Here is a 14,781-nt window from a genome sequence, read left to right as displayed (position 1 = left end):
TATGGTTCATTTAGGACATAGATTTTGAAATCGGTATCGCCTGTGTCATTTGAGGCCATTTTAGCTCAATATAGCTGAGGTCAGGTCACATTCATGTCAAAAAAGGTCAAATGTTAACCTTCCAGGCGGTGGGGGGGGCATTTATTTGCCCCCCTTTAGTTTGTTTCGATATATCTCCAGAACCGCTGCGCCGATCGTCACCAAACTTTCAGTACCCTTCCGTGAATAACTATTGCACATTGTGACTATATTTTTTTTCAAAGGCTATGATAGGTTGGCCGCTAATGACGTCAGAGTGACGTCATTTTTGCCATTTTCGACCAAAAAACGGTTTCGCGGGAAGAGCTGTCAGGCCTACAGCTTTAGAGATACAGAAAAATGTTTCAAACATAAAAGATGTAGATTTAAGGGAGCTACAAACCTGCTATCTCAGATTTGTTGAAATTCTTTGATTTTAACCCTCAAAAAAAGTTTTTTTTTAATATAATAAACGAAAAATCCAATATTTTTTTTTTGAATTTCGAAAAAGCCGGAGTATATGTGATACTCCCTACCGCCTTCTATGTACATACCAAATTTGAGATCGATACCTCTTTTTTGGACAAGTTATAGCGAAGAAAACTGTTCCAAATTGATGACGTCAAATATTCAAACTCAATTTTTACCACTTCTAGACCTCGTATCGCAAAACAAAGACCACCATTAGACTCCCCGTGACGAGCTGCGTGGAATCAATACCTATTTTATGCAAAACTAACAACTTTAAAATTTGACCTTTTTGACCTGACCTTGACCTGACCTCAACCAGAAAGTGACCTAAACCGTACCTGATGGTCTTATAACCAACAGCATTGAGTAGGAAATGAAAAATTGACCATAAAACATGCATCGCACAACCTTAGTAAAGTTTGGTTCATGTGGTGACTTTTGGTGACTCTTGGTGACCTGACCTGTGACCTGACCTGGTATTTTCAGTGATCTCTAATAGCAACATATGCACTAGGCAACTGACGCCCTATCGCTGATTTTCGACAAAATGCGTTTTACTCGGTGTTATAGCGCTTTCCCTAGAAGCCCCGTGAACGGTGAAACATTTTATCTTTGACCTGCCCTGTGACGTCATCGGTGACCCCGAGGTCAATGAAATTTGGTTTCCATCGACAAATTTGACAAGGCTATCGAACGCCGTTTGAATTTTCCGGATCCGCACAGGAGTTTCGGAGATACGAGGGGGGTGGGCAAAAAAAAAATCCTCCCCCCCACCGCGCGGAAGGTGGCCGGAAGGTAGAGTTCTGCACGGCTGCAATTTTCCACAGCCTATCCGCCCCGCAGCCGTGGCTCCACAGCCACAGCCGCCCACAGCCGTGGCAAACTGTGGGCAGCCAGCCGTCAGCCGGCCGTGGATACTTTTATTGAAATGCAACCAAATACTATATATTATGTTGTTTTTAGTTAAAACATAAAGATAAAAGCACATTGCAATGGGCTATAGATTCTCGAGCTCATGAAACATGCCTACAAGCATGGTTGTGGGACAGAACAGACCCTGGAACTTTTCATTATCAATGTTTTGGAAAATGAAACTAAAGTTGATGAACTGTTAGTGATTGTCCTGATAGTTAAAACTCTTGTTTTTTTTTCTTGTTCTTACTTTGCATATTTTCTGGGGTGTGCTATGCCAGGCTTGATGAAGCAACCTTCTGAGCAAGTCTAAAACTCATTCTAATTTGATATGCAAGGCATCAAAACACTAGTGATCATCAAAAAAGAAAAACACCATTCATGTATTTTGATTTTTCCAATTTGATTTTTCATTTTTCTTCAAGCTGCGCTCAAATCACCAAGGACGTGTGAGCCACAATTGCCTCATTCAATCTAAAAGTTCATTGGAGTTTTTAATGACGTCAATAAAAAAGAAGTAGCAAATATTTTTTTTCGTATCTCCACAAACGGCCATTAAAACTGATGATTATTTTATATTAAGGTTTTGCGGTATTTAATCGCTCTCAAACAAAAATGTGTAATCAAATTTTAACATTTTTAGAAAAAGACGTCATTATATTAGTAAAGTTAACAACTCGCGTAAGTAATGTCGTGTTCAGGGTTTACCACAACATGTGAATGAACCGTAAGTACGGTTTACGCTCCCTTATAATCTAATTCCATTGGCTTCGTTGATCAGCATTTTCTGTTATCGTTCACTCACACACTAGTTAGAACATAAGAGCGCCAGTTTTGTATTATCAATCAATCAATCAATCAATTTATTATGCGTCTTTTCGAGACAAGATAAAGCATACAGTAAAACATACGACACAATATAACAAAAGATAAACAAAAGATAAATAAGAGCGCCAGTTTTGTATTATGTAATTGGACTTGCCGAAAATCCAGAAATACAGCTAAGGGTTAATTTGGATATAATGATAAATATTGTTATTCACCTGGGAAGGAATCATGTTTAGGACGAATATTCGAAACACCAGGTACTTTTTATTTATGGTAGCTTTCGAAAGCACTGCGGCTTTCTTCCTCAGCCTAGACAGTTAGACACACATAGAATCAAATCAAAATTAACAATTCATCCTAGTCGTTCGTTTCGTGATATTAAACATCGTTTGGATACGTATAAGTGGCGCACATTCAAATTTCCAAAATTATGTGGTCACATGCTTAAATTAAGTCTTCGCTTCTTGGAATTTAAGCATGTGACCACATAATTTTGGAAATTTTAATGTGCGCCACTTATACGTATCCAAACGATGTTTAATATCACGAAACGAACGACTAGGATGAATTGTTAATTTTGATTTGATTCTATGTGTGTCTAACTGTCTAGGCTGAGGAAGAAAGCCGCTGTGCTTTCGAAAGCTACCATAATTCGGATAATATTTTATGAAGCCTTTACCTGCTTTTACCTAGGTGTTATTCCTTTTTTATTACCATAAATGTGGGTGACTTTGCCTTGCGGGGTGACTTTGCCATGCTTCTCGAAAAAGCCTTTAGGGAGATCTCCAGTGACATTTTACGAAGAATGTAATACTTTTTTATGCACGCATGAAAGATAATTGATGGGCCTTCCAATATAACCAACAATGAGAGACAAGTTACCACTAAATCCCTAACTTGGCTCCATTTTTTGGAGTCATTGAAATGGTCAAATTTGGAGAGGTCAGAACTTTTTATTATCTAATCATGTTTCAGACGAACTGCGATGCTGAAACTTGGTATGGTTGATCATGACAATGCTGTTTAGTTAGCATATCCAACAAAACTAACATTTGTCACTTCATTTAGCTAAAATTTTGGTTGAGATTTATTCAAGTGAATCGCAGGCCACATGGGGTGACTTTGCCACCATACTTAATACTTACCCGATGCAATTCAAAATCATTTTTTAAGGTAGCATCATTTTGATCTCCAAATTGGTTTGTTGAAAGTGAAAGTTTATATATTGAAAATTAACACAGGAAAGCACAGTGGTAGTATAGAAAAGCAAAAATTACCAAAATGAAAAATGAATGAAGCTGGGCTCAATATTTCAGCACAGCCAAGATCATCTACATTTTCTGAGTTGGCCAGTTTGACTGGCTGAAGAAATCTGTACCATTTCATACATCAAAACGCTGATAATAAGGGTGCCGGAAAGTTGCCGCAAGAACGTCCTCTTTCTGTTCCTATGAATGCCGCTGGAAGAAAGCGGCATGGTCCTAGAGTACCGATACAATCATATTTCTGCTTATTTATCTATTCTGAACCATTTTTCAGTTTCCATTTACTATAAAATGTTAATTATTTTCAACAAGTATAATGAATTACAAAAGGAATGTATCTCTCCTTTTTGTACATCATTTAAGAGCAAAGAACCTCGAATTGCTTTATATTTTTACCATTAACCCGCGCCCTGCTGGGGGGGGGGGGTGGGGGGGTGTTTGAACACCCCCCCCCCCCCTTGTGGTTTTTCGCGAATATCTAAAAAACGTCCGCGCCGCCGTTTTTGGTACACCTTATCATACATCAATTCTACATATGTTGTTAAAATTTCAGACCAAGGTCATTCAAGGTCAGGTCCCCAGGTCACTTGAAGTGACCTCACCTCATAAAAACTTTCAATGTCTGTCATAGCTACAGCGAGTGACCGATCGCTTTGAAACTTTCAGCGATTGCTAGGAGCAATAGCATGTACAAAATGTATATCTCAGAATTTTGATATCGATGACCTAAGGTCAGGTCAGTTTTGCGACCTCCCCATTATAAGTCAATGGGAGAAAATTGAAATGCGCCTCTTTTGGATGAAAGACATTATAAACACTCCCAAACACCGAATTACAAGTGGTTTAGACACACTGAACATGAAAATGGTGTCCGTGACCCTTGTTCATGCCCTGAGGTCATCTTAGGTCACGAATGGTATCTAACAGTTTTTTTTCGCAAATAACTTTTGATAGAGGCATGCTAGAGCGATGAAAACGCCTTAGATGTGTTCAGCTCGACGATACGGATCGACTGATATGCAACATGACCCTTTCCGGTCAGGTCATGACCTTGACCTGAGGTCAAATTTTCAAGTTGACCTTTCAAGGTCAAGTTATAGTTCATTCGATGCGTCTTGACGAGAGGAACACGATGCCGGTAAAAGTAAGCTCGTACAAGGCTTGGGTCAAAAGTTATTGCAGAAAAACTGTTTTCGAAAAAAAAAAATCGGATATTTTTGCCGTTTTTGCCCCCTGCAGGCAAAACCGTTGACGTTAGGTCAAATCTGAGAGAATTAGTCAGAAAGGGCGTTGATAGGGCTATCGAATGCGCTTTTCCGCGGCGCTGTAGCTTTATTGGTTCCCGAGTTATGCGTTGGCTTCTTGGAAATTTTCGACATTTGACCTGGAAATCGGCGAAATTTTGCCTTCAATGACCTCTGGTGACCTGACCTTTGACCTGACCAAAAAATTGACCGAAGTGATTTCGTCATTATTTTTGACGCTCTTTCGAACGCCGCCTTCTGCGTATCGCTACGTGGCCCAGGAGCCGAGTTACAAGGGGGGTGTTCAAACACCCCCCCCCCCAGCAGGGCGTGGAAATCCAGGACCCCCAGCCGGGCGCGGGTTAAACAATTAAAGGAAACAGTTCACTTTCCTGAAATTAGTATTTTGCTATGGATTTATGATTTGTTATGCTCAAAATGATCAGAAAATAAAATAAAACCTGTTTGTAAAAACAATTATTTTCAATATTTTAATATAGGACGAACTATATTATATGTAAAATAATGTTTGACGCGGAAGCTTATTACGCGTGTACCAATCATATTGCGTAGTTCAAACCTACGCATGCTGCATTGGCTGTAAGCAGCATGCTGATTGGCTGACGATAACGTGGCTGCATTCCTGTGCAAGGCACACATTCCTCTGCAAGGCACTCTTTTCGGAACGAGAAATGGAATATCTTCGTCTAGGGTGATCGTTGAGCCGTAAAAGCTCCTGATTTGTGCTAGTCTCAGCTCAAGCTACGAAACTGCTATTCCAGTTCAAAACCCCATGTTAAAAGTGAACTATTTCCTTTAAGGATCGTTGCCTTTCCCCATACAACTGGAAAAAAATGCTTGAGAAATATTTGTTAGCGTTAAAAAAAAAAACATTATTTGATGTAGTAACAAAGTCACCCCTTTTTCAGTTTAACTTTGCCACAACTCATTTTCTTTAAAAATTTATATTTTCAGGCAAGATAAAAATACGATAAGAGCAAAACCCAAAGAGCTAATCTTCATCCGTGTTTTGAACATAGAGTCATCCCAATACGTTAACAAGTTTAAATAATACTAGCGTCTAAAGTTGAAAACATGGCAAAGTCACCCCCGTTTACGGTACCTGAAAGAATTATTGAACGCTTGTCTTCAATAGCTGTAAGGTGCTCTCCTCATGACCATGTAAGATTGATTTGAAAGAGATATGACACTGCAACATGGTGCATTTTCGGAAGTTATCAAGCTCGTGATGATGAAGGAACATATGATATAATTAGTCATCTGTACCAGGGTGCAAGCTCCCCTACTTATGATGCTCGATCAAATCACGTCTCATGCAACATGACCTGATGTTCCTTTACGGTGTGTTTCACGGCCACATTGACTGTCCTCAGCTGCTACATCAGTTTCAGCTGTCGACACCTGTCAGACGCAACAGGTCGCCAGCTCTTTGGCATGTGCCGTTTGCTCGAGTGGCAACGATCAAAAACAATACCTTCTGCCGTATCCCATCGAGGTTCAATGAGCTTTTAAGAGACAACACATCTCTAGACTTCTTTTGTTCTCCGATATCAGTGTACAAGGCCTCTGTAAGGCTCCATGCTGCACGAGCTGGCTTTTATTGAGCTTTTGTCCGCCCGAAGGGTTGCGTGTATTTATATAGATTTGTCTTATTTCTATCCATGACTTCGCCTGTAACCGGGTTTTATCTCTACCTGTTGGTGATGAGCAAATAAACAAACAAACAAACAAACAAACAATAAAACCATTACAGGTTTTCAAAAGTTTCACCACTTTCAATGTCGCTGGGCATCCTTTGCATGACTTTTACAGGCTAGACTACTTATCAGAATGTAAGATTTAGCATTCAAAATTTTTATATTTGAGTACTTAAGATTGAGCTTGAAATCTCACAGCCGTGGCCACAGCCGTAGCCGTGTTCTTGGAGATATTTGCAGCCGCCCCGCCCCATAGCCGTGGGGCTGCAGCCAGCCGCGGCTGCAGCTGGCCGTTGCAGCCCTCTACCGGGAGGCCCACCGCCTGCCGGGTTAAAGTTGACATTTTTCAACAGAAAATGTGTCTATCAGATGCAGTTTGAGCTCAAGAACACGATGGTGCTGTTAACCCGCGCCTCAGTGGCGGTCTCAGCCAACTTCGCCCTAGTGGGGGGAGGGGGGCATATGTTACCACCCACCTCTAACTCAAAAACTAAGAGGGCTAGAAAGACGTGGTAAAAAGCAATCGATAGCTCTCAATACGTACGTTTGAAAGTATTTCGGTCATTTTTCATCTTAGAGCAATATTGGGGTCACTGGAGGTCATCAAAGGTCAAAATTTGCCAAATGTCATAATATTTTTCCGAAAACATATCATTTATCTCAGGAACTATGATAGCTAGAAAACGCATTGAAAAGCAATCGATAGCTCTTAAACTCGTCTTTCAATAGGGTCATCATCAAAATTGATCTCAGGTCAACGGTTTAGCCTCCAGAGGGCAAAAACTCCAAAAATAGCTGTTTTTACGAAAAGTGTTTTTCGACAATAACTTTTGACTAAAAAAGCTACGACATTTCTATTGCCAGAATCGTGTTCCTCTCGCCGAGACGCATTGAATGAACTATCATTTGACCTTGAAAGATCAACTTGAAAATTTGACCTCAGGTCAAGGTCATAACCTGACCGGAGAAGGTCATGTTGCATATCAGTCGATGCGTCTCGGCAAGACAAACACAATGAGACCATCCCAAGCGTTCTATCTCTTTCCAATCGAGAGTTATTGGCAAAAATCTGTTTGTAGCCTCAAATGACCTCGGATGACCTTTCTAGAGGCTATCAGCAAAAATGACACCTTGATCATCACGAGTGGACTAAATCATTGTGATTCTGAAATATTTGGACTGTTCCTATGCGTACACACGGATCTAGAGGCATTTTCATTTTTCTCCATTGACTTATAATGGAAAGGTCACTCCAGTGACCTGACCTTAGGTCACGGATATAAAAAAATCCGAGATATACAAATTGTAGGCGCTCATAACATCATGCAATTCACCAAGTTTAAAACCTTTCTGACAAACACTGCAGGCTGGACAAGATTGTAAACTTTTTTTAGGCTTGGTCAGTTAACTTGACCTGGTGACCTGACCTGACATGACCTGGGGTCAAAAATTTCACACATTGTTCAAAATTGATGTGCGAAAAGCAACCCCAAGTGGCGCGGCGCTACGCGCCGCGGTTTTTTATTCACACGCGAAAAACGCGACAGGGTGGTAACATATGCCCCCCCCCACTGGGGCGAAGGTTTACTGCTGTACAATGTCAAATACGTACTGAAATATTGATTTGAAGAAAATTATAATAGTTAAATTTTTGCTATACCTAATGCGTTTAACTTGGCTATTTTTCAAAGATATCTGGCTTCAACTTGTTCGTATATATCATGGGTATGTGTTCTATCACATGCATTCTGTTTTTTTTTTCGACAAGTAAAAAAAAAATGGAAAGAAAGATAAAATATAAATTTTGAAATGTAGGGTAAGGGCGGGTAAGAGGACGCAGGCGACAAGAGTACGCAGCAGCTGTTTCGGTTGTTTAGCAACGCCTCATCAGCGTCATCTCGAGTCCTAAGGAAGCTGTCTCTCACGCGGCTTCGATGGTGGAAGGTGGGCGCGCTACGGGTTCACTTGTCTTTTTTTTAGGCTTAGACGTGTTTTTCACATCGCTTTTAGACTTTTTGGGGTGCAGGAAAAGGTGTGGCCTTCCTCAGGGAGCGGCAATAGAATTTTCATTTTTTCCTATCAAGATACCACGGGGAATCTGGTGCGTGTGTCAAGTCCCAATTGTTTACGCGACGACTGTGGCGCCAGCTCTCAGCCCGCTTTGTGTCTACCGTATGTGTCGGCCATGAGTACGCATTGCCGTGGCGGACAAGAGTACGCAGTTTTCCGAGTGCGTGGTTGTGTTGCATTAATCAACTTAGTGCATCAGGCGCGCAACCCCTCAGCAGATTCACGGGATTGCCCAACAAGGTGGATGACACTCGGGGGGACGCCGAACAGTTGGGGAAACCACGAAGAGCATCACTGTTTCTGGTAGACCAGGGGGCATTTGCACGACCACAGCGGGGCGCCTCGACTCTGTTAAGAGTGACCGTTTTAGTGGCTGCGGCAATAAAGATAACAATAGTTTAATCACTTGCATGAATGCATTGATTCCAGCGAGTAGGAATGCATACACGTAGTGCGTACTCCACCCGCACGAAGTGCGTACTCTTGTACTGCCTATCGGGCAAGAGTACGCAAATGCAGGGTGTTAGAAACTTGCTTACGGTCACGCTTTAAATTGGACGTAGGCCACTGTGGTCATGACAGTTTGTGGACAAATGATCAGGCTTTATCGGAATATACTGATCGTAGCCGTAAACCAAAACCGAACGGCGTGAGACGACAAAATGCATTAGGTGCGTACTCTTGTACGGTCCTCCCCTAATACATTTGAAAATCTGAGATAGCATTTTGATAGGATGATAGCACAGTGTATTCTGAGTCCTCTCATGCAGACATTGGAGCTAGCTAAAAAAAAAACAGCTTTTGAGAGCAATTGCCTTAGTTAAATGTTTTGCGTCGAAATCGGTTTCCACTGGATCCCCTAAAGGCCGCCCCACACTGGACCTCGCATGCGGGTTGCGAGTTTTTTATTTTCGGGTTTCTTGAAAATTAATTCCTACATGCCGGGGTATGTCTTAAGCACAGCACGAGCCGGGCAGTAAAACTATGACCAAGAAATTGTAGGTGTTCAAAATGCCATGTTATTTGATAGGCCGGGCAGGAAACACAAGTTTACTGTCCGGGTTTACTGCCCAGGGCAATGACCTCTAAATTATAGTCTATCGCATTGATCGCATTAGTCCAGAGGTTTAATTGACAGGGAATGTATAAATGACATCATTAGGTATTGCATGATATTTGCCTCGTAAAATTAGAAAACTAACATTTTTTGGTAAACAATAACTGCTCTGCTTATCAATGGTTTTGAAATATTTTGTACAAAAGTTTGTAGTCCTTTCCTCGAAACGAACATGTAAAATATGGAAAATATAATGTATTTCACGAAGTTTAGCCATAGGGTATCAACAAAGTACGATTACATAAATAAAGCAAAGATTCTTGCAAGAACACTGGAAAATTCACGTTTAATCACTAGGAATATTATACCTTATTCTTGTTCTCATGTCGTGGCAATTCATTTATGTATTATGTTCCTCGGATATCCACTTGTTGTGCCATTCTGAGTTGATGTTTTCAGACGCGATTCTTTTTGAAGTAAGGAGTTTTGATGTATAAATTTCCTTTAAAGCTTTATCCACAGCAGTAGCGCAGTCTTTGTTCGGAAATTATGGACAAAACAATCGTATAGAAGTATCACCAAAACCTGTCGAAACCACTTAGCAGGTATGCGGTGTAGTAAAGTGACCGTATGCGCTGCTGGGGTGCACCATGCTGGTGCACCCGAACCGGCCGGGCGACCGCCCAGGTGCACCGGGCCGGTGCCATATCGCCTCAGGCCGCCCCTGGCCTTGCCCGTGTCGTGTCTGCGGCCGCCAATACAATCAGTCTAGAACGGGAACGCCGAGTTTCAACATTGGCGACGAGGGACGTGCGAGCCACGCGCGGTCATGGCGTGTGTGGGCAAGGCGCCCGAGTTTGACTCGAATTTGGAGTCTTTCGGAGCCTATTCAAGACGGCTAGAGCAATATTTTATAGCCAACGGTATCACCGGTGCAGCTCAGGAAGACAAGAGGCGTGCCGTATTTCTGAGCGTGGTGGGAGCCAGAACTTTCGGTCTTCTTGAAGACTTGATTGCACCAGCAAATGTGAGTGAGTGCACTTACGAAGATCTAGTGAAAACGCTGGTAACTCATTATGAGCCGCAAACATCAGTGATTGTGGCCTGTTATCGTTTTCACACGTGTCAGCGGTCCGATCAGGAGAGTGTGAGCACATTTTTGGCCCGGCTACGCAAGCTGGCCAAGCCATGCGAGTTTGCAGCGAACGTTTTGGAGGAAATGCTGCGCGACCGTCTCGTGTGTGGTATTAACCACGAACGGTTGCAGTCACGTCTTCTCAGCGAGAGCAAGTTGACGCTCAACAAAGCACTGGAACTTGCTCAGGCACATGAGTCGGCAGCTGCCAGCGCTGCGGAGCTCAGCGGTCAGGCCTCGGGTGGCGTCTCTTCTGAGCCGGCGGTGCACCGGCTGCAGGGGCGCGCTGGTAGTCCCGGCGGCGGTGCCCGGCCGCCGCGGCCGCCGCCTGCTGCATCAGCATCGGGGTTTCCAGCGCGGGAGGAGTGCAGCCGCTGCCTGAAGCGCCACTCTGCAGCGTCATGCCCGTTTCGCGGGAAGTTCTGCTTTGCCTGCGGAAGGCGGGGCCACATCAGAGCTGCTTGCGGGAGATGGAGCCAGCAGCATCTGCGCCAGTTGTCAGCCGATGGGGAGACGTCAGCTGCGGCGGCACCGACGGAGGAGGACTCGAGTGACGTGCTACCGCGGCCGCGCCGGGAGGTGCCGGCCCCCGAGAGTAGTGAGATGTGCGATGAGGCATATGCCTTGTTCAGTGTGCGGCCAGGTGTGTGCGAGCGGCGGCCGCCGCTGATGGTGAGAGTGGGCCTAGACGGCCGCGCGGTGGATATGGAGCTGGACACGGGAGCCGCGCTCTCCGTGTGCTCCGACGCGGTGTTTCGACACCTGTGGCCCGACGGAGGACCAGCCCTGGAGCCGTGCGGTGTGTCGCTCAAGACTTACAGCGGTGAGTTGCTGTCCGTGCGGGGGCAGGCGATGGTGAACGTGGAGTACGGCGGGAATACGACACGCCTGCCACTGATCGTGGTGAAGGGGAGCGGGCCATGCCTGTTTGGCCGTAACTGGCTCAGTCACATCCGGCTTGACTGGCCCTCAGTGTGTCGCGTGGCGCCGCCGTGTTCGGTGCAGCCCATACTGGAGGAGTTCCCGGAGGTGTTCCGGGACGAGCTGGGGTGCTACCGGGGCGGTGAGGTCACCATCGATGTCGACCCGGACGTGCAGCCGCGCTTCTTTAAGCCGCGCACTGTCCCGCTGGCTTACCGGGAAGCTGTCGACAAGGAGCTGGAGAAGCAGGTTCAACTTGGACTGTGGGAGCCGGTACGTCACAGTAAGTGGGCTGCTCCGCCGGTGGTGGTCCCCAAAGCGGAAGGGGGATCCGAATTTGTGGGGACTATCGGCTCACAGTAAATCGCGCAGCGAAAGTAGAACAATATCCCCTACCGCGGGTCGAGGAGTTGTTTTCAAAGCTGTGTGGCTGCACTGTGTTTTCAAAGTTGGACCTAAAGAGCGCGTACAACCAGCTTGTGTTAGACGAGAGATCTCGAGAGTATCTGACAGTAAATACCCCCAGGGGGTTACTGAGGCCACGGCGTCTGAGTTTTGGCTACGCGTCGGCCGTGTCACTATTTCAACGCACGATAGAGACTCTGCTGGGTGGTATCCCGGGAGTGGGAGTGTTCTTGGACGATTTGGTTGTGGCTGGCTCCGACGAGGAGAGTCATAACTCCGCCCTCCGGACCGTGTTGGGACGCTTGGCAGAGGCCGGTCTGCGAGTAAATGGGGAAAAGTGTAAATGCGGCATGTAGGAAAAATCTTACTGACCTTGCAAATCTTACTGACCTTGCAACTCGGCTTGCAAACTTTGACTCCGGCCCTCGTGCTCCGCACTCGGGCCTCCGTCAATTTTCAAACCTCGTTTCCAAATACTTTCGTCGGCCCAGTCAGTAATATATAAGAATTCATGTGATGGTGAGCGACCCACACTGCCATCAAACAAGCGAGTCTGCGTGTTTTTAGCATGCGAGCATCCTTGCATCGCATTCCAAAAGTTGATTTTGAGTCAACTTTCGACTTTCCTCGCTGCGAGGTCTGCGAGTTCTGCGAGCTTTGCGGGTTTTTCGTTGGAGTCGAATTTTGGTTCGTTGCGCTGGTATTGCGACTATATACAATTTTCTGAAGGTGTACCAGCTTCACATCATTCATGAAGTTACCATAAGGGAACGGTCTAATCACTCTGAATTTGTATTATGCCCGCAGACTCAAAACCCGCAACTCGTAACCCGCATGCGAGGTCCAGTGTGGGGCGGCCTTAAAGTAAAGAGAATCTCAAGATTGTGGATACGGCACTGGATGTCTATTGTCTACTATACTATTTGTAGAATGAAACTCTGTGTTTCTGTCTGTGTGTTTGCACCGTGCAGAGGGGTGCTTTGACGCCGTGCGCAGGTCAAACGGTGCGTTCGATGGGGCTGAAATTTGCACACAGTCTTGATGACGTCACGCGCACGTGCAGTGGCGTGTTTCGAGTCTCGAGGGGTGGATGGTTTGCACGTGGCACGCGCTGGAAAAAGGCGCATTTTCTCCAAATTTTGCTCGGCTCTCAAGCTTGCTTCAAGGCATCGGCAGCCGGGTTCAATCGCCTTTGACAATAAAATGCATGACGATCGGCGGCGGATGCTTCTCATTTGCGGATTTCAGCTATTATTTCGATAAACAGATGCGAATGAAGGTGTTGATTTTCGGTAAATGAAGACAGTTTTAACCCTCGCCGGCCGAGGGGGGGGGCGGGTGCCGCCCCCCCCATAGGGTTTTTTCGCGATAGCTCCGAACACGCTGGCGATAGACAGCTGAAACTTGGCATACCTGACCTTTGATCCAAGCCGCATCTTTTGACACCAACCGCATTTTTGGGTCAGGTCAGGTCACTGACCTATGACGTCATAAGTGAACCTCTGCACGGTCTTCAGATGTCGCAACTTCGCAACGCCCTCACTGCCAGAGGAGATGTCACAGGGAAATGAAACTTGCAGGATCTAGTATCCATTATGAGTCCCACAACTTGTATATCTCGGATTTTTCCTAAAGGTCATATGAGGTCAGGTCATTTTCGTGACCTCACCATTATAAGTCAATGGGGAAAAATGAAAAATGCTATTCTGGCGCCGGGAACGATCTCCAACTATCTCAAGCACACAGAATCGTGATTTGATGCACTCCTTGCAAGGTTAGATGCGTCACTTTTGCAATATTGACCTTGCGTGACGTCATTTATGACGTCATCAAGGTCATATTGGTTTTTCGTCAATAACTCTTGATCAAATTGAGCTAGCGAGTCAGGAAAGCCACCAATGGACTCAGGAAGACCTGCCGAATCGAATGATATGCGACATGACCCCTTTCGACCAACTTCGTGACCTGGGGGTGCTGACCTGACCTTGACCTGAGGTCAACACCCCAAGTTGACCTGACCCGGACAAAAAGTATATCATTCGACGCGCCTGAGCGAGACGAACACGATGCTGCCAAAATCGGCGCTCTGCGGCCGTGTTTTGCGAAGTTATTCACCAAAAACTGAACCGTACCTTGGGGCACTTGACCTGACCTCAGAGGTCACCGGTTGACCTAGGACCTTAAAATCGGGTACCAATCTCTGCGTCTCGTAACGGCGCACACGCTCGTTTTTTCCGCGACGCGCTAGCTCTACCAGGGGCGAAACGGCGAGGGGGGGGTCGTACCCGCCCCCCCCCCCTCGGCCGGCGCGTATGTAGAAAACCAATAGGTCCGGCGAGGGTTAATGCGCTTACACAAATGCACCGCGTTTGCCGTAATGTGCCACATTTGTCCAAAGCGCCATTTTTGTCGCAAATCGCACAATGTCGATAACTTTTTGAAATATGGTATGATCAGACCAATGCACCGCGTTTGCCGCAATGCGCCACATCTGTCACAAGGCGCCAGTTTTGCCATTAAAAAATCGAAACCTTCGGATCTGTATCGCTTCCGTCGAAATGACGTAAAGCGGGCGGCGCAGGTCACTTCCCGGACCAATAAAACGGGAACGCAGCGTCCGATCGACATTGGGCAACCGCTGACGTATAGAGCATTGGTGGGGCTATCTAACAGCATGTGCAGATCGGAGAGCGGCACAGTGATTTCATTTGACGTGCACGAAGCATGAAGGGTGTCT

The 14,781-nt window shown here is 45.4% G+C and overlaps 1 protein-coding gene across 1 annotated transcript in view; it reads left to right on the top strand.

Moving 5' to 3' along the window:
• Positions 1 to 14,781, top strand: part of LOC122379335 (serine/threonine-protein kinase/endoribonuclease IRE1-like) — a 391,361-nt gene that overhangs the window by 368,113 nt on the left and 8,467 nt on the right. The gene's annotated exons all lie outside the window — the stretch shown is intronic.

Source organism: Amphibalanus amphitrite, unplaced genomic scaffold (genome assembly GCF_019059575.1).
Source record: "Amphibalanus amphitrite isolate SeventyFive unplaced genomic scaffold, NRLGWU_Aamphi_draft 000008F_arrow, whole genome shotgun sequence".
Classification (NCBI taxonomy): Eukaryota; Metazoa; Arthropoda; class Thecostraca; order Balanomorpha; family Balanidae; genus Amphibalanus; species Amphibalanus amphitrite.
Note: the sequence above shows the minus strand (reverse complement) of the source record. Positions and strands in the feature narration are given on the sequence as shown.